We start from the raw sequence: 20331 nt of genomic DNA on the forward strand, positions 1-20331 counted from the left end.
TTGTTTGTGGAAAAGAGTATTTGTTATTTGTGGTTTTGTTTTGGCAGTAAGCAATCAAGAAAATCTTTTCTCTCCTTAAAAATAGGTTGAATGGTGAAACCAATGCACCAGCGTTGTTGTCTGTAACAATATGAAAACCAAGTGGGGTATATCTAGCATTAACATGTCATTTCAATTTTACTCCCACTCAGATTTCTCAATGACCAATGAATGCAGCAAAAGATAAGATGGTGACTCAGTTTAGCACCTGGTAAAGATGTGATACCTTTTTGACCATGTCAGCAGATGGGTCAAAATTTGAATCAGATTTGAACTGAACCACTTGAAATATTAGTATTTATCCCTGCAAAACTTTCTCAGCAGGATCTATAGTTACTTCTTATTTTATATTCCATGTTACGTTTGATTGTCTGGTGTTATCAAAATGAGAATTAAATTCACTTATAACAAAAGGCATTGGTTAGTACTTCCTTCAGTTTTTTCTTAAATTCTTCTATAGTAGAAATACCTGAGCTGCTTCTTAATTTTGTTGCCAACTTTCAGCTTTCAAAATTTAGGTCTCTCTAGTTTGTGTTTACACCACCAATAGCTTCACTCTTCTTAGCAAATAGTAACACAGTGAAGGATGACTTCAAATCGGTGAAATTGCTTATAGATGTAGCCCCCTGAAACATTCACACGTAAACAAGAGCTATCAATACTGTTGACTTTATTGGGTAATTTGTGGTGCTCTTGCAATACGGTTCTATTCACTTCCAACTAATAGGTGAAAGAGACAGCACATCACAACTAATTCTGATAGTGGTGAGAGAAGAATCTTTTTGTTCTCAGGACAGGCAGGAGGATTAGCTTCTGCCCCTGTTAACTTCCCCTCAGGCAAAGAAAAAGATAGTAAAATGCCAACAAAAACTACTGCTGCAGGACTTGCTGCCATAGCTGCTGAGACTCTTAGTACAGTTTCATTGACCTTGGTTGCCCATTCCCATAGGCCACTAAAATCAGTGACACCCTTCCTGCGTGCTACCAAAGGTTTTTAATTGGGCACTGTTTGTGCCAAAACTGCAGTGGCATCTTCTAGATTTTTCTTCTGGCTTAGCGTGTAATTAAAGGCAATATTTTGAGTAGCTTTGCCTATAATGACTGAAAAGATGTGTTCTTTTCCCCAATTTTGTTCTTATTTGCCATCTCTCTTTCTCATCTGTGATTTCATTGCTGAAGGGAAATTTACATTTATATCTTTCTCTTCTTTACAATTCTGCCTCTAAACAGAAGAGCAGAACTGAAATAAATGTTTTCATAATATTGTTAATATTTTTTTTCTGAGGCTGAAAACAAAGAAGAAATGAAAAGTTCAGCCACAAATTGTTTATCATTGCCTAGTAGTGATTTGCTTGTAGCATTTTTCCAACTCAGTATTTTTCCAGAGACACCCACTCAGATTTCCCTTCTCTCTCCAACTGCCTGTCAGACTGGTGCTAATTGTTTAGGTAAGATTCAGTTCACAAACAAGATAAAAACAGGTGGAATACAATTAGTATCCTTCATCTGCTTCCATCCTCAATTCTGATGACATGAGTATGCTAACAGAAAGACATTTGGTAGTTTAAAACATTAATAAATGGGAAAGTATTCATAGACGGTACTGGGTTAAGAGTCCTGGGCCAGGTACCAGTATAAGCAATTGGAAACTGGTCTATACTCATAACAGAACAGAAGTTTGGCACACACAGACTGGTTTTAAAATGGCTAAACCCAGTCTAAGATTTGCCATCCCCCACCCCCCGCACCTCACCTCCCCCCACCAAGGGGTGAATGTGTGTCTGTTCACTACTGATCTAAAATATGCTACTTTTCATGGTTTACTGTATCTTAGATTGATTGTGCCTTGAGCTTTTTGATTGTCTGTGTCTATCCCTGCATACCAAAGTATGCTACTCACATGAGAGAGATCCTGGACATTGGCAAGTCACATTTCCCATAGTGTCCTGCCAATATGTTTTAGTATTGATTTGGGAAGGCTAGTTATAGGGTGGAGATATTATTTCAGTCACCATATCCCTTCTGTTCTTGGCCTCTGTGGAGATAGCTCATAAAGGTGTGGATTGCAGTAACAATGTGCATTTCCTAAAATATGCTTAATACAGTCTTGTTAATACTTCCCAGTATGGGATTAGTGTGTTAGGGGACAATAATACACTATTTATTCATCCATTCTGTAATCCATTATAACCCCCAGGTCCTATCCTAAGTACTACAGTTATTCCCCAGGTTGTATTTATGGATTTGACTCTCCTACTGTAAGTACACTCTTCTGCACTTATCCATATTACATTTTACCCCATTACTTTTGAACTATTTATCCAATTTATGAAGGGAATTTTCTATTTTTCGAAGTGTCTTCTACCTCACCCACCTTGATGTCATCTGAAAATTTACTAAATGTCCTAACCACTAAGAAATTCATGAAGAAACTAAATATTATCAAGGCCATGATGGATGCCTGTGAAACCTCTCCTTGATGCTTCTTCCCAGCTCAATATTTATCCATAGATGACTACTCTTTGAGCATGATGGTCTAACCAGTTATGCATTCACCATACAATACTTTAATCTATACTGGATTTTCTTAGTTTATCAATAACATCATAAAAGTGTTTAAAAGCCTTGCCAAAATGAAGGATTGACAAATTCTTGTTGACTCCTGATCACATTGGAATCCTCTAGGTGCTTAATAAGAGATTCCTTTTTTATAATCTCCAGACTCATTCCAGGTATTGAAATTAGACTAACAACAGAGAAAAGCCCAGTGCAACTGTTGCAATTCCTTACATAGTGGTTCTCTCCTGCTAAAAGTTTACATTGATTTTCTTCTGAAAAACATACCCAAAATTTTTTTCTGTTTTGAATGCCACAGTGTGGGGGTATCTATGTGCATGCTTTACTACGGAATTGACTAATTAGCTCTGCAGTAAAGCATCACCATCTACACATGCAGTACTATTAGGCCAGAGTAAACTAATTAACTTCGCTGTAAGATAGTATTATCTTGCCAGTTAGCCCTGCACTGTAATACCCTTGAGCCCAAACTAGTCCCTCTGCCTGAAGCACATTGAGCCAGGGCAGAGCAACTCTGGACTGACAGGCTAATCCCCCAGGCCACTTGCAAGCTAGGACTGCATCACCCTGGCTCAATGTGCTGCAGTCCTGGGCACACAAGTAAACAATGTGCCCGGGAGCAATAAACTCCAATGCAAATTGTGCTGGAGTTTATTTAGGCACACTAATTTCAAGTGTAGATACACCCTGTGTCAGTGACTTAAGTCAAAACCAATCAAACTGATCATGCTGCGTCAGTGCACTTAGATGGTATTTTTCCATAACACCTTACCTCAGTGGTTCCCAAACTCTGACAGGTTGCACACCACCAGTTTAAAATGATACAACCTTAAGTACCACCAGGTGGGGTGTGGTGGAGGTGTATGGTAGGCTGTGTGGGTGGGTGGGCGGGGTTGTAAGGGCATGTGGCTGTGTGGGGGGGGGAGCATGGAGTATTTTGGCAGGTTGTGTATAGGTGGGGGGTTGTGTGGGCACAGTGTAGGGGGGTATGGAGGGTGTGAAGGAGGGCGGGGGGTGTGGGGACACTGTGCACTCCCCCCATGGTGCACCAGCAGGCAAGGGTGCTCAGGGCACCCAGTGGAGTATGGCTCCAGTCAGCACTGCACATTGCAGTGAGGGGCACATCCTCTGCTAGGCAGTCTGTATCACCAGTGCTCCCCACACTCGCTGGACATAAGAGGGAAGCAAGCCCTGCATGCTGGAGCCAGCTGCCTTCTCTGCTCCCCAGGGGAAGACATCTCGGGCTTCCCTCCTGCACTGAATGGCCCTGGGGGGAAGGGCAGCTGCCTCCAGTGCATGGGGCTTACCTCCTGTGCCCAGCGAGTATAAGAGAGTATGTGTGCATGGGGAGTGGCAGTGATACAGAAGGCCCAACAGAGGCTGCATCCCTCTGTGATGTGCAGCACCGGCTGGAGACCCACCCTGCCAGGTGCCTGCACTGGGCACGAGTGCCCTGAGCACCCCAAACTGCTGCTGCTGTCTATCACTGACAGGTTGTCTGCGTAACACTAGTGGTATGAGTAGCACAGGTTGGGAACCGCTGCCTTACATATACTTACAGTAACATATAAGAATATTGATACATAAGAATATTGGCCTCTTTGATGGAAATTAGTAAAGGCATCTTTTCACTTTACACTGCCAAATGCCAGGTATGCATCTGTGTAACTTAAGGTTTTGGCACTTATGCACAGTTTGCAATTCCACTTTTCACCATGTAGGTATCTATATACTTTCTGGAGGTAAACTGCTGGGGTAGTGGAGAAACGCCCTTCTGTGTTTTAGCCTGTGGTTATGGCACTCACCTAGGGTGTTGGAGACCAAGGTTTTCGGCTCCCCTCATCAAGACAGTGTTTGGCCTGCCCCTCTCACTTCTCAGCAAAGTACTCTAACCACCAGGCCAGAGGATAGGCATTATCTAGTCTCTGTTCCAGTTCTCCCCTGGAAGTTGCACCTTGTATTTAATAGTTTTTGGATAAATAGGTAGAAAGCAATGGAAAAAATGTTGCCCAATTTGGAAAAATGCTCAAGGCTAGAGCCAAATGCTCCCTCCCATGAAGACAGCAGCCATTTCACTGACCCACATAACCTCTGCTCCCATATATCTCCCTTTCTTTGATGCCTAGTAGAGTCTTTAAAAGCATGTTTCTGGTCATTCTCAGATAGCAGATACTGAGATAATCAGACAATTATTGTGATCTAATACAACAATTCCAATATCTAATCTATTAATTATGCATGTGCTTTATTATGGACCTATGTGTAACAAGCATGATCATTTTATTATGTGTTAATTTACGGATTTGCTAAAATCCTGTTACCCTGAACTTTTATTTTAATTTGCATTATTTCAGGAATCTTAAGTACATGGCTCAATTGTACATCCTATTTTTAAAATATAAAATTTTAAAAAGAAAACTCAGTTTCCAGAACAGGGTTAGCAGTTTCTTCATCTTTTGTTGGCAGTCTCAGAACCCAGATGCTAAGCACTGGAAAATATTTCTTCCAACAGCAGCATCTGGCACTTCGGCAGACTCCATAAGCAATTTTGTTTTACAGTTTTAAAGCTGCTTCTGGGTCTATTACATGGTTAATCTGATGGGCTGACTTGTCCTCCTGGATGCCATATGCCAACAGCTAGAGATGCAGCGAACTGTTTGCCCATTAGACTTCCAGTAAAGATCCAGCCTAAAAAATATGCTGAGAATGGTGCACTTGACTACTGTTCACCAATTAGGCTCACAATGATGAGTGACCTGCCTTAAAATAGTGCCAACAAGCTGCCAGGAAACATCAAAGAGCAATGAATGCCAGAGCTGGCAGATAGTGCAAACAAGGTAATGCTCAGAGTGAGAGCACTGGAATCCTGGTAGGCTATGAAAATGTTTTTCTATTTTTCTTACATATGTATGTAGCTTTAGAGAGTTGAAGAGATGGATCTAGAAAGACACACAAATACAGTACAAGAAAGAGTAAGTACATATATTTAGTGTATTTTAGTGATTTTGAGTAGATCAAATGAAAAAAAAAAGATAACAGAGAAAGCACTCTGTGCTGGGTCCCAACATAGCACTTTCAGAAAAATTGTAAACCTTGGGGAATAACGAGGGACCCAACAATACTTGGCCTAATTCGCAGAAGTGTCAAACATCCACGAGTACAACTGAAGTCAGTGAAAGCCTGTGGAGAAGTTCTGAAAAGAAGTCCTGTTGGCTTTTTGTCACCTTTGCAAAATGAGAAAGATAAAAGAGTAAAAAATCTAGCATACCCAACATCATACTGATTTGCAGTTTGTGTACACTGAACTAGAAAATCAAATCACAGTTGAAGGTTTACCCATATAAACCAAGGGCAGTATACGTGTAGGTGCCTTTCAGCAAAAAAGAAAGACTTTTTGGTGTGGAGAGCTGTAATTCTGAAGGTAAATGTTTCTTTCGTTCTTTTCTTTTCTTTTTTTTACTTTCTTTTTCTTGTTTGCTTATTTGATTTTTAGGGAGGAATTCTCATATTTGGGGGGGGGGGGGAACTGGCAAAGGAAATGTTATATGGAATTTCCATAAAGAAAACTGAATGTACAACTGAAAAACCTGCAAGATTTGACAAACACAGCTGCTTAAACTTAATATAGAAACAACCTGCTCCAACATGTTCAAATTAGAACGCATTGGAGCAGACTTGATTAATCTCTAACCTAATTTGAATGCTCCAACAGCATCCACATCACATGTATTCAGTAGCTTCACATCTCAAAATGGCTGCAGGGAGGGATGCTTAACTAGAGCTTATCAAAAGAGTTTTAGTTAAAGCACCCCCTCTGCCATTTTTTTTTTTCTTTTTCAATGTTTCTTCTTTTTTCTTCCTTTTCAAACAATGAAGCTTTGTGCTGTTATAGGCAGATGGTGAAAGTCAGTTTTCCAGGAAAACTGTGAAATTAATGCTAGTGCCTTTGACAACAAGCATAACATAGATTGTTTGATCCAGTATGATAATTCCTGTGTTAAATCTGGTTTCAGTTCAGTGCTTCCTGAAGGATAGGGTAAGACTTCCTTTTTCAGTCAAAACCAGACTCTAATATCTCTAGTGTTGAGTCATTTTTTGGCAAGAATGCCTTAGTGAAATTTCCAACCTGTTTCATAAAGGGTTTTGAAAACCACTTTAGCATCTAGTTGCTTAGTACTTGTGAACCAGATTGCTTTATGGTCCACCTATCATTAATTGATAGCATAGCAAAGCAGCACAACCTTGAAATTCTTCTCAGTCATATGCAAATGATGCATATTTATTTATCATCATATATAAATTAGAGTGGGCACTCCCCACTGTTGAACTTTATGGTTATATTTAACCTGAAGCTTTTAAGCCAGTGATTTCATGTGTTTATATGCCAAGGAGTAGTAATTAACAGCTGAAATTAAAGTTTACCAGCATTCATTTAAAAATAAATCCTGCTAAGATACTTAATGTAGGGGGAGGAAGGGAGTATAAGAAAAACATTTTTGGGATTTGGGAACTGGAATATATTCAAATGCTCCGAACAATTAAACCATCTTATATAAAACAAATATAACCCAAACCAGTGCTGGTTTTACAGACCTTCACTGGGGGGGGAGCCAGCACTGCCCCACTACACCCCCCCTCCCTGCTGGTGGCAGTGGCAGCAGCAGCAGGTTGCAGGCCCCTGGGGCACTCATGGCCTGTAGCAAGCAAACCCCCTGGTGGTGTGTGGCTCTGGCTGAGTCCTGGAAACTGCACAAGGTGGAAGGGAGCTGGCTCAGCCTGCTGGAGTGTGTCTTTGGCCCAAACCAGACTGGTTCTGCCTCCACATGGAGCTTCTAGCACTCCAAGGGGAGCTGCACATGGAGGCATGGAGCCAGTCTGACCTTACCCAACGGTGCCCTGTTCCTGCCTACAGTGTTGGGAGCCCCACGTTGGGGCATGGAGCTAGCCTGGTTGGCCAAATGGCACACAGCTCCTAGAAGAAATGCTGGGAGATGCACATGGCCACGTGAAGACCACCTAGCCTTATGGGTCACATCTCCCTGCAGCTCCCAATCCTCACACCATTGTGCCAGGTGGGTTCCATGCCAACATATGTGGCTCCCTGCACTCCGACCAGGAGCTTCATGCCATGTGGCTGGCTGGGCTGACTCTGTGCTAGCATGTGGGATTCCCAGAACTGCAGCCAGGAGCACATGGCATCATGCCAGGCAAAGCTGGCTCTGCACCTCCACTTGGGGCTCCTGGCATAGCAGGCAGGAGCTCCCCTTTCCACTCATAAGCAGTCCAGTCACACACCATCTTGCTCCATTCTTCCACATGGGACTTCCAGATGGAGTACTGGAACAAAGGGCTCATTATAATACTAAAAATCACACCCCGAGGCGGGGAAGATATATGCTAATGGACCATATATGTACGTTAATGAGATACATAGCTAAAACACAGGTATAGAGACATGCTCAGTAAAGAACTCCTTTCGTCATTCCTTTATAACCAATTAGCAAACAAGGATGCTTATGAAGATTCAACCTCTGGTATATAAGGGGCTCAGTATTGAATGTGCTTGTGCTTGTCTTGTGAAATTATTCCGCTTGCACCTTTTATTGCTAGCAATAAATCTTTTTTATACTTTCACCCCTGGTATCTTTATTGGCCTTTGCATACCGGGCACGAACCCAGACTTGAGCTGGGGCCTAACAGTTTTTGGCACCCCAGATGGGACTGCCGTAGATAAGCTTTGCCCGGACTAACTGACGACCAGTTTATCTGCTTTTTCTTATCAAAAGTCGAGCGCGCCTCGGGATTTCTTTTCCTGGTGAGACTTTTGTTTCAGGAGGAGCTGGATCGCTGAGGCGGCAGTAGCCTAACGGTGCAACGCCATAGAGTGAAAGTATCAGTAACAGGCACCTGGGTGAGAGGGTAGAAAGGGCATAAGGCCTACCGTCAGTACGTCTGCCTGGGATTATCTCTGTAAGTATTCTGTCTGGCCTGAGTCCAAGACCAGTGATTTTTTCCCCTGTGAGGACAAGGACTAAAAACAGATCCCTGGATCCCAGGTAAGTCGGACGGTTAGAACCGGGAAGGCAGTCCTGAAATGGGTACTATTAACAGTAAGGTTAGGAAATGTACCCCCCTCTCTTGTGTATTGAGACATTGGGCAGAGTTTGGTGAGGATGCTATGACTAAGAAGAAAGCTAAATTCTTCTGTGAAACTGCGTGGCCACGCTATCAGCTAGATGATAAAGAATATTGGCCTCGGGAGGGAAGTGTTAATTATAATACCATCTTACAATTGATTTTGTTCTGCCGGCAGAATGGTAAATGGGAGGAATTGATGTATGCGCAAGTGTTTATGTCTCTTTGTAGAGATAAAAAAGTTTTGGAGGAATGTGGATTGGGGGAGGGGGTTGGGATCTGTGAGATGGCTGTGGCTCGACCAGCTGCAAATCCTGTCCTGGACTGTCCGGAGCCGGAGGTTCTTCCCCCTGTGTTGCCTTTACCTTATCCTCTTCCTCCTCCTCCTCCTGATTCATCTGATTCCTCGTTGGCATCTGCTCTTCCTGCTTCTTCCCCCCCTGAGGCAGAAGTTGTAAATACCCCCCGACATAGGGATCTGGAACAACGCCAACCATGGCCGTCAGGTGTTTGGCAATCTCCAAACTCCCCAACTTCTCCTGATATAAGCCCAGGAGGAGGATGGAGAGTACAGTTAGAAGCAGACTCCGGGGTTAAGGGAAAATATCACAGGGAATCTGATTCTGGCCGTGGGAAGGGAAATGGGGTATTTCCCCTAAGAGAACAAGTGGTACCCGGGCCTCTCGAAGATGACGGTGAGCCAACCTACCGTCGAACCTTTGTGCACATTCCTTTTAATACCTCAGATTTGTATAATTGGAAGAACAATAACCCCAGCTTGAGAGAGAATCCTGAAAAGGTACAGAACCAGTTTAAAACGATTTTCAAAACCCATAACCCAACTTGGGCAGATGTTCAGTCTCTTCTAGATATCTTGTTGACACCAGAGGAAAGGAGAATGGTAGTGAACAAAGCTCGTGAGTATGTGGAAAAGGAAATTATTGCAGGGAACCTGCAAGGAAATAGAGACGATCATGTCCCCATCCAGGAGCCAGATTGGAAACCAGACCAAGATATGACCTCCATCCGTGCCTGTCGAGAATATATCCTCCGAGGATTGAGAGATGCTGTGAAAAAACCTCAAAATCTCAGTAAGGTGTATGAGATTCGACAGGAGGCTAATGAGACCCCGAGTGCTTTTTTGGAAAGAATTTACAATACTTTCAGACAATACACTCGTGAGGATCCGGAGGATGCATCGAACGCTCGCATGGTAAATATGATCTTTATGGGTCAGAGTGCACCAGACATTAGAAAGAAGTTGCAGAAGGCAGACGGAGCAACAGGTATGCCTATTTCCCAACTAGTAGACATTGCTTACCAAGTATTTACTAACCGAGAAAGTGTTCAGGAAAAGAAACAGGACAAGAAAGAGGAGAGAAAAATAAAAATGCAGGCAGCCCTAGTGGCAGCTGCAATCATGAGAAAACCTAGAGATGAGGGATCCTGGAGACAGCCGCAGAGATGGGGTCCATTAGAGAAAGATCAATGTGCCTTTTGCAAATGAAAAGGACATTGGAAGCGGGAATGCCCTTATCGAAAAGTTGGGGAAGGTGAAAAGAAGAAAGAGGAGAGCAGTGGATTGTTCGCTTTTGGAAGGGATTCAGATTGAAGGGGACCGGAGGCCCGGGAGGGAAAGATAACCCAGATCCCAGTGTCCCCTGACGAGCCTCTGGTTAAAATGCAACTAGGGGACAGAGATGAATTGGTAGATTTTCTCGTAGATACAGGTGCTGCCCATTCTGTCTTAACTCAAAAACTGAAACCTTTAAGTAAAAAGACTGTGCCGGTGGTAGGGGTTACAGGGAAGGCAGTAACACGATCCTTCCTACAGCCAATGACCTGTAATATTGGGCAGGCCGAAGTTACCCATCAATTCTTGTACATGCCAAACTGCCCCGTTCCCCTTTTAGGGAGAGACCTCCTCTGTAAACTGCAAGCTACGTTGTCGTTCCAGGATGGGCAAATGTTTTTAACAGTGCCTCCTGAAAAGGGGTGGCATGTACAGGCTTGCCTTCTTGGCCTTCTCCAAGAGGAGAGTACACCAGATATTCCTCAACCCCTGCTCGATGCTGTTGTTCCATGGGTATGGGCAGGTCACTGACCCGGGAAGGCTAAAAATGCTGACCCTGTGAAGATTCAACTTTTGCCAGGGGCCCAGCCTCCATGTGTGAAACAATATCCAATGCGGATGGAAGCCAGGAAAGGACTGAAGCCGTTAGTTGAACAGTTCCTGGAGTATGGCCTTCTCCATGAATGTACATCAGCTTTTAACACATCCATCTTGCCTGTGAAGAAGCCTAAGAGTAATGAATGTCGTTTTGTCCAAGACTTGAGAGCTGTAAATAAAGTGGTTGTGAGTATATACCCGGCCGTGCCTAATCCGTACACCTTGCTATCTGCTTTGAACCCAAATCATAATTGGTTTACGGTTATTGATTTAGAAGATGCTTTCTTCTGTATACCGGTAGAGAAGGGATCTCAGGAAATATTTGCATTTGAATGGGAAGACCCAGATACTAGCATTAAGACTCAGTTGTGCTGGACTGTTTTACCCCAAGGATTTAAAAACAGCCCAACCTTATTTGGCAATGCATTAAGCAAGGATTTACGCAGGCTAGAATTGCCACTGTCCTGTGCTCTTTTGCAATATGTAGATGACTTACTTTTAACAGCCACCACTGAAGCAAGCTGCCTGGAAGGAACAATTTGCCTCCTTAATTTTCTGGGTCAACAAGGGTATCGCGTTTCCAGGAAAAAGATGCAGCCCATATCCCAGAAAGTCACATATTTGGGATTTGAATTACAGCCTGGTCAGAGAGCCCTGTTGCCTGAAAGAAAAGAAGCTATATGCCGGCTGGCACCCCCAATAACAAAGAAACAACTACGAGGATTTTTAGGTACAGTAGGTTTTTGCAGGATTTGGATTCCAAATTTTGGTGTTATTGCAAAACCTCTATATGAGGCAACACACGGAGATGAAAAGGTACTCGAATGGACTGAAGAGTGTGAGCAAGCATTCTGCCAGTTAAAGCAGGCTGTCATTGAAGCACCCGCCTTAGGACTACCGAACATGAGTAAGCCTTTTTCCCTTTTTGTGCATGACCGAGGTGGGGTAGCCGTGGGAGTCTTAACACAGAAATTGGGTAGCTGGCAACGACCAGTGGCATATTTTTCAAAAAAATTAGACTTTGTGTCATGTGGATGGCCTGCTTGTCTCCGGGCTGTTGCTGCTACCTGTCTGCTAATACAAGAAGCTGAAAAATTAACCCTAGGCCATGAAATGATTGTATATATTCCTCATGCGGTACTTACAGTCTTGGAACAGAAAGGAGGGAACTGGTTAACTCCAGGACGAAAGGCTCGATATCAGGCCATCCTCCTAGATAAGCCTGAAATAAAATTAGCCATTTCTCGCAATGTAAATCCAGCAACACTGTTGCCATCTATGGGTGACACACCAGATCTTGTGCATGACTGTTTGCAAACATTGGAAACTGTTTATTCTTCAAGACCAAATTTGAGAGACAGACCTCTTGAAAAAGCTGACCTGGAGTTCTACACTGATGGCAGCTTGAGTATAGAGAATGGAATTCGAAAATCCGGATACGCTATCGTGACTGCACTGAATGTGATAGAAGCAGGACCTTTAAACCCATCTGTTTCAGCTCAAAAGGCTGAACTCATTGCTATGACTCGGGCTTTGCAATTGGCAGCCAACAAAACTATCAATATTTATACTGACTCTAAATATGTTTTCCTTGTTTTACATGCTCACGGAGCGCTATGGAAAGAGCGAGGTCTACTTGATTCAAAAGGAACAGGCATTAAACATAGCAAGCAGATAAAAGCCCTCCTTAAGGCAATCTGGGAACCAAAAGAAGTAGCGATAATGCACTGCAAAGCTCATCAAAAGAAAAATGATGATTCATCCACAAAAGGTAATCGATTTGCTGACGCTACAGCAAAGAAAGCAGCTAAAAAACCTCAGACAGACTTGCTGCCCGAAGTAAGTAATCTGTTACCTCTCCTCCCAGACTTATACCAGCCTGTGACACCACAGTACGGGGAAAGAGACAAACAATTGATAAGAGAGTTTCAAGCAAAGAAGGGGGAGCACGGGTGGCTAGTAGCAAAGGATGGCCGCATTATCATCCCAGCTGCCTGGGTTCATGTGGTAGTGAAGAGAGCTCATCATGGCACCCACTATGGACCCAGGGCCCTGATAAGGTGGATCAGTCACTATGTAACTGGAGTGGGATTAAGAGAGGCTGCCAAGAAGGTATCAGAGACATGTGAGGTCTGCCAGAGAAATAACCCAAAAGGAGGGAGAAAAGAAACTTCAGGACATCAGAGAATAGGCAATGGGAGAAAAATGGCAGGTAGATTTTACTGAGTTACCCCAGCAACAGGGGATGAGGTATCTCCTTGTCTTTGTGGACACTTTCTCTAATTGGGTTGAGTGCTTCCCATGTCGGACTGCCCAAGCCCGAGAGGTGGTCAAGGCACTCCTACGAGAAATCATACCTCGCTTCGGACTTCCAAAAGGAATAGGGTCAGACAATGGCCCACATTTCATTGCACAAATTACTCAAAAGGTTTCTGAGTTCCTGGGAATCAGCTGGCATTTACACACCCCTTGGAGACCCCAGTCCAGTGGAAAAGTGGAACGTATGAATCAGACCTTAAAAAGACACCTTGCAAAGATTTGCCAAGAAGCTCGACTCAAATGGCCAGAGGCCCTACCCTTGGCCCTGTTACGAGTAAGGGTCGCACCACATTCTAAATTGGGATTAAGCCCATTTGAGATAATGTATGGTAAGCCTTACCCTCTGAGTCTGCCCATGGGTACTGAACAACAGTTACATGTTTTAGGAGAGGGAATGATTAGAGAATATGTATGGTCTTTGGTTTCTGTTTTGTCTTCCATCCATCAGCAGGTACGGGACGTGCTGCAGACACAGAACCAGTCTCCTACCCCGGAAAATCGATTATTACCTGGAAGTTACGCTCTTGTGAAAGATTGGAACGAGGAACCACTTCGAGCCAGATGGAAGGGCCCATATAGAGTACTTTTAACGACCCCGACAGCAGCAAAGCTCGAAGGAATCAAGACTTGGATACATTCCAGTCGCCTAAAGCCGGTGGCTGGACCAGAACAAGAAGCCTGCTGCCAGCTTTCAGAGGGGCACCATGGGCCAGTAATAATTGTGTTTTGAAGGGGCCCTGTGAGCCAGAGAGAATGGTTGGGTGTGATGGATCTGGCATGTAGACTTTATTTTTCCTGCCCTGGCTCTACAGCCACACACAGGGATTTACACTCTGGGCATAATGACCAGCCTGCATTCCTCTGCTGCTATTTAGCAGAGCTGTTTGCAGATCTTTTCCCCTGAGAAGCCCAGGTATCTGCCCTGAGTATCTTACTGCTGGCAGCTGGCTACAAGTCTGTCTGTTCACTAGCAGTTAGCCTGCTTTCTAGCTGCCAGCCCTTCATGATCCAGCCTAGCCCCCCTTTTATTCCTTTCTGGCAGACTTGTGCAATCCCTCATCATCATCTTGGCTGCCCAATCCAGAGATCTATGACCCATGTGAGTCTTGAGTAGTGCATGACAACTGTTAGTCACAGTCACTGGGGGTTCCACCCGATGGTGGTTTTGGGAGTCCATTCTTGGCTTGATTGATTCAATGGCTGTGTCTTTGCAGGTTTCAGGTTACTTGATTAACTTAAAATGGCTTGTAGAGTTTTGTAATGGTAAGTTCCTCTGGCTAGGCTATTGTCAATTAAGAGCCAGAGGCTCTTGCTTTGTCATTCAATTATCTACTGATTCATACATACTCACATTCACTCAGGGGGAGTACAGTGATTACAATTTCAATATAGCAATGCAATTCCAGTTTTTACAATTCCAATGTATTGTTATAATAATAATTGTAGTAATATGAGGTATGACTTACTCTAAATAATATATTAGTTAAAAGTTAAAAGATATAAACCATAAAATATAGAATACCAGGTCAAAGATGAGACAGATGAAATATAAAAATGCACTGTGAGAAATATATAAAAATGCAATGTGAGGTATTGAGGATCAAAGGTCACTGGGGACAGTAAGTGAGTTAGGTTAGATGCAGCCATGTAGACTGATTTAGCATAAAACTTTAGACAGTTCTGGGAAGTTTGCTTTGGGAAATAGGTCTTAATCAAAGGGGGAATGTGTTCACCAGGATATATTTACAGTCATGATTTCAATGCACCTTGGCTCTTCTTGCCTCTTACAGGCTTTGCTTTCAAGTGGATATTTTAGTTCTTCTGTTTTCTTTAGTGATACTTAGTTCAATTGATATGCAGATGTAGCTTGTAAGTTCCTCCTACAGAAAGCCACTTCAGCTTTCTGGCTTGCAATGAGCCTTGCCACACCCATACAATGACTGTGTTAGGTCTCCCCTAATACTCAGAAGGAAGAAGAAATGCACAAATGGAGGGTGCAGGCAAGAAGGGACTGTTTGCAGATCTTTGCCCCTGAGAAGCCTAGGTGTGGCCCTTCTACATGTTCATTGATGGCCCTTCTATATGTTCAATCAAAGGTGGATAGAAGCCAGATATAGAGTTATTACACATATTCAAGCACTAACTATGTAGCTGGTTGACTCTTTTTATAGCTCAATAGCCTTTTTTGTATGGCTGGTTTAAATTTTATTGCATGATTACCCAGTTCATTATGTGATAATGACTTTGCATTTATGGCTGGTTTTATGCTGCATGTGTGGCTAATTTAAATTCATTGTGCAATTAATCAATTAATTGCATAATATGTAATGTGTAGTAGGGGCCTTAGGTGTCTAGCACATGAAATAGTATCTGGCCCAATATGACTGCAAGCTTTTTAAAATTCATAGCAGTTTAAGAAATGTGGCTAAGACTGTAATTTTAAAGATATTAAAAACAGATAAGCAGAACACATGTGTAATCTTATTATAGGTCCTTCAAGCATATGTTTTGCCAGGCACAGCATGTTTGGATCCACACAACTCTGGCATAAAAAAATAATTTTCAACTCAAAGCTATTTATAAAACAAAACCATTAACTTAATTTTATTCAGATAAAATGCATAAGGTGTGGTTCACCTTACCATGTTCCAATAGTGCACATTTATGAGACAGAAATGACATTACACTGGAACTTGAGCATGTTTGAAAGATTTTAGAAAAAGAAGTTCAGAAGTTATGTAAAGTATGACTTTCACAACACCTCTGTCTTAATCTTATTAAAGTTTTTCATTGCTGCATATCAGTAATTTGGGAGAAGATGAGATTTTTCTACCCTTGTCTTTTATTTCATGCCAATATGTATATAAAAAAGTCAATGAAATGGGATATATAGCTCGCTGCAACTGTTCCTCCTTAGATCTTCCTATGTGAGTGAGTGAACACATTATTCTGTCTTTTCAGATAAGCAGTTTCTTGTATCCTAGTTGTTGTTCAGATACAGGTTTTTCTCTCCCTGTTTTCTTTTATAATCTATGAAAACATCAAGACTTTGAAAGGTTCCTGCGTTAAGAAATAGAAAACAATTCAAGAAAATGAAATCACACAAGCTGTACTATGATGTGCTTAGACAAATCAAAGAAAATGTTTAATCATCACTACAAGTGAAAATCACCCTGGTGCAGAGATTCAACATAGAGCTTATGCGTCAAATAACTCCCATGTAAGTCTGAGTACTTGAGAGAAACATATGGCTTGATCCAAACTCTCTTCAAGCCAATGGTAAAGCCCCCCCCCCCCCCCCCCCCCCCTTCCCACATGAATACAACTTGACTTCAAAGTAGTTTGTTCAGGGGATACATTTCATCCTACATGCAACATTTTAAACAAATAATACACAGCAAACATTAAGTCTAGTAATCTTCTTGTTAAAAAATGCTCTTAACTGCAAAGTAATTTTTAATTTTAAATAATTTGCAGAATAACTTTGTCCTACATATTAGCAGTAATCAATTCAGTTTATATATTTAAGAAGTATTTCTTAGTTTTGAAGATACTCGAAAGTCATATGGTATTAATATTGTTTTATTTTCCTTATTGGGTTCTTTTCTTTCACTGAACAAATGTAATTCTTAGAACTAAATATGCTGTTCAAGAACCTGAATTGCAAATTCAAAATCTGCTGTCTTTGAATATCTTTTTATTTGCTTTCAAAATTAATTTCAGCGAATGGTGGGCCATTCATGAAATCAAATCTCACGGGCTAGGAATAGCTGTTGTATTTGTCCCTGGACAAGTTGTGCCTGTGTTTTTCCCAGAAAAGAAATGCCCTGGGATTAGTGTGTACCCACATTGCCCTTCTAATCAGGGTTTAGTGAGCTGCTGAACATACTGCCACTTTTTTGCCATCGATTCAATGATGCAATCCTGGGATAATCATTCAAATGAATTTATCAGTTTCCTGTGATAAACTGTTAGTACTTCTGATTCTGTGAACCATTTAGTATTTATTCCAAGACAACAATTGCGCTTTGTCCTCAGGTAAAATGGTTTACCACAGGACAAATGTAATGTCTGTAGCTATGGAGTTCTAAGTAGGACTGAAGTGAATATGAACAAACTTTCATGAGCTAATTTGTATGTGAAAGATATATAGTGTGATTGTTGCAGAAGCATTCAGCATGTGTCTAATCCCACTCTGAAAAATTGCCCGCTAAAATATATGAATTGCCAGTCTAACATATTCATGTTACAGGTATATCCCTCTCCCTTTATGTATCTCAAAACCAGGTATGATAGGAAGAAAAGAAAGATAGATTAACAATTTTATAATGGTTTTTGTTCAGGAAGCAGCAATAGATCCACATAACTAAAACATAGCCACAGTGACACATAAAATGAACTTCTATCTTAACCTGTTCATTTAAGTCTTTCTTCCTTTGGAGTCAGTCCTGGTGGGTTTACATTTCTTAAATCTTTTTCTAAGCTTTTTCATGTCTGACCTGATGCTTTCTTTCCCTTAGCCTCCTTTTGTTGGAGCATGACTCTGCCCTTGCAGTTGTTTTGCTCTTAACTGGCACAAGACCAAAACCTGCCAGGATTGTTTTAGTACCTCCTCATTTGTAACGAAGTCATACTAGTAGATGTTAAGAATGCAACATAACTTTTGACATTGAAAGCTGTCTAATTTATTCAAGGAAGTGCATAATGAATTATTTAACTATGTAATAGCAATATGAATAAATGCAATCTCTGATTCATATTGGATTTGATACAAAGTCCATTTAAGTCAATGGAAGAATTTCAACTTTACTGAATGGACTTTTGATCAAATTCATTGTAGGCAGGAAAGGGCTACTATGCTTGTACTAGCACCTTCCATTGCTAGCATGACTAGCATATTTCCATCTTTCTCTCATTTTCCAGCTTGGACTCTTCTGGTCCTAACCATTTTTTGATCCAATATTTTAATAATTATGATACCCTTGCTACATACTGTAATTTAGTGTACTATTCTATTTAATAATCCATATGTATTTTCGGATAGCACTCAATGCTTGAAAGGTAGGGTGGCTCATCAGTGTTTTAGTTTACTTTAAAAAGGGGAGGGGAGTGTGCAGGTAGAACTTACAAACGCAGCACAAACTAGCACAACTAGGAAAGATAATAAGAGTTTGAGCAGAAGTAAAGGAAAAAAAATCTTCCTCCTTTCTCTTCCCTGTCCACTGAACCATCAATTTTAGGAAGGTCTGACTCAGGTTCCACCGTGCTGTGAAATTATCTCTTTCCTCCTCTCTACTGTGCAATAATCCCTACATGATTATCTCATCAAGGGGTTTTGGAATATATCATTCTCATCTTACTTTATATTTTGTAGAAAGGAGTTGTCATTGGCCTGATTAGCAATAGCGTAGCCTCCATGTTTGGATGCTCAGTTTGGATAAGATTTCAAAATATCAGGCAGGTTGGGCAAGCACAATGGTGTACAAAGGTGTACAGTGTATGACCCTTTCTCTAGCCACATTGAGATTCCCCTGCAAAATAATGAATACATGGGATCACCTCATATTTTACATGGAAATCCATTCACTAGAATGATAAAAAAATAATTAAAGCTCTGGGAAGACTTTGACAGACCAAGCTGCATTGGAGATATGTTGTCAGAAACTAGGTGAGAGGAAGACTCTGTTAAGGAACAGAACACATGTGTAGTCAATATGGGTGCTTATACATGTATGGGGAGTGGGGTTAGTGCTTAGGGTTGACCCCTCAATTCATAGTTTCATAGTTGGTAGGGTCAGAAGGGACCTGAGCAGATCATCAAGTCCGACCCCCTGCCATGGCAGGAAAAAGTACTGGGATCAAACGACCCCAGCAAGGTGTTCATCTAGCCTCCTCTTAAAGACCCCCAGGGTAGGACCCAGCACCACTTCACTTGGAAGTTGTTTGCAGATCCTAGCCGCCCTGACTGTGAAGTAGCGCCTCCTGATGTCTAGTCTGAATCTACCCTCTGCCAGCTTGTGACCATTATTTCTAGTCACTCCTGGTAGTGCTTGGGGGAAAAGGGACTCCCCCAATGCCTGCTGGTCCCCTCTGACTAGTTTGTAACAGGCCACTAGACCCCCCCTCAGCCTTCTCTTATAGAGGCTGAACAGGTTCAGGTCCCTTAGCCTCTCCTCATAGGGCCTGTCCTGATGCCCCGTGATCATGAGGGTGGCCCTCCTCTGAACCCTCTCAATGCTGTCCACATCCCTCCTGAAGTGCGGTGCCCAGAACTCGATGCAGTACTCCAACTGCAGCCTGACCAGTGCTGCATAGAGGGGGAGGATCACCTCCTTGGACCTGCTTGAGATGCATCTGTGGATGCATGACAAGGTGTGGTTGGCCTTCCTGACCACATCCCCACACTGTCGGCCCATGTCTATTTTGGCATCAATAATAATTCCAAGATCCTTTTCTGCCTCTGCACTGACAAGAAGGGAATTCCCCAGCCTGTAGGTATGCTGCTGGTTCTTCCTCCCCAGGTGCAGCACCTTGCACTTGTCAGTGTTGAACCCCATCCTGTTCTCATCTGCCCACCCCTGTAACCTGTCTAGGTCCAATTGCAGCCTATTCCTTCCTTCTAGTGTGCTCAAGTCCCCCCACATCTTAGTGTCATCTGTGAATTTGAACAGGGTGCTTTTTACCCCCTCGTCCAAGTCACTGATGAAGATGTTGAACAGCATGGGTCCAAGGACCGAGCCCTGGGGGACCGCACTGTTCACATCCCTCCAGGTCAAAAATGACCCATTTACCACCACTCTCTGGGTGCGGCCCTCCAGCCAGTTAGCGACCCATTTGACTGTGTAGGTGTTGACGCCACAGTCCCCTAGTTTTTTTAATGAAAATGGGGTGAGAGACACTGTTGAAGAGCTTCCTGAAGTCCAGAAAGACTACGTCCACTGCTACCCCTTCATCCAAGGATTTTGTGATCTGGTCATAGAAGGCCACCAGGTTGGTCTGACAGGACCTGCCTCTAATGAACCCATGTTGGTTGCCCCTAAGCATAACCTCCCCTGCTGGCCCCTCGTGGACATGTGCCAGGATAATTCTCT

This window comes from Alligator mississippiensis, chromosome 3, assembly GCF_030867095.1.
Source record: "Alligator mississippiensis isolate rAllMis1 chromosome 3, rAllMis1, whole genome shotgun sequence".
Lineage (NCBI taxonomy): Eukaryota > Metazoa > Chordata > Crocodylia > Alligatoridae > Alligator > Alligator mississippiensis.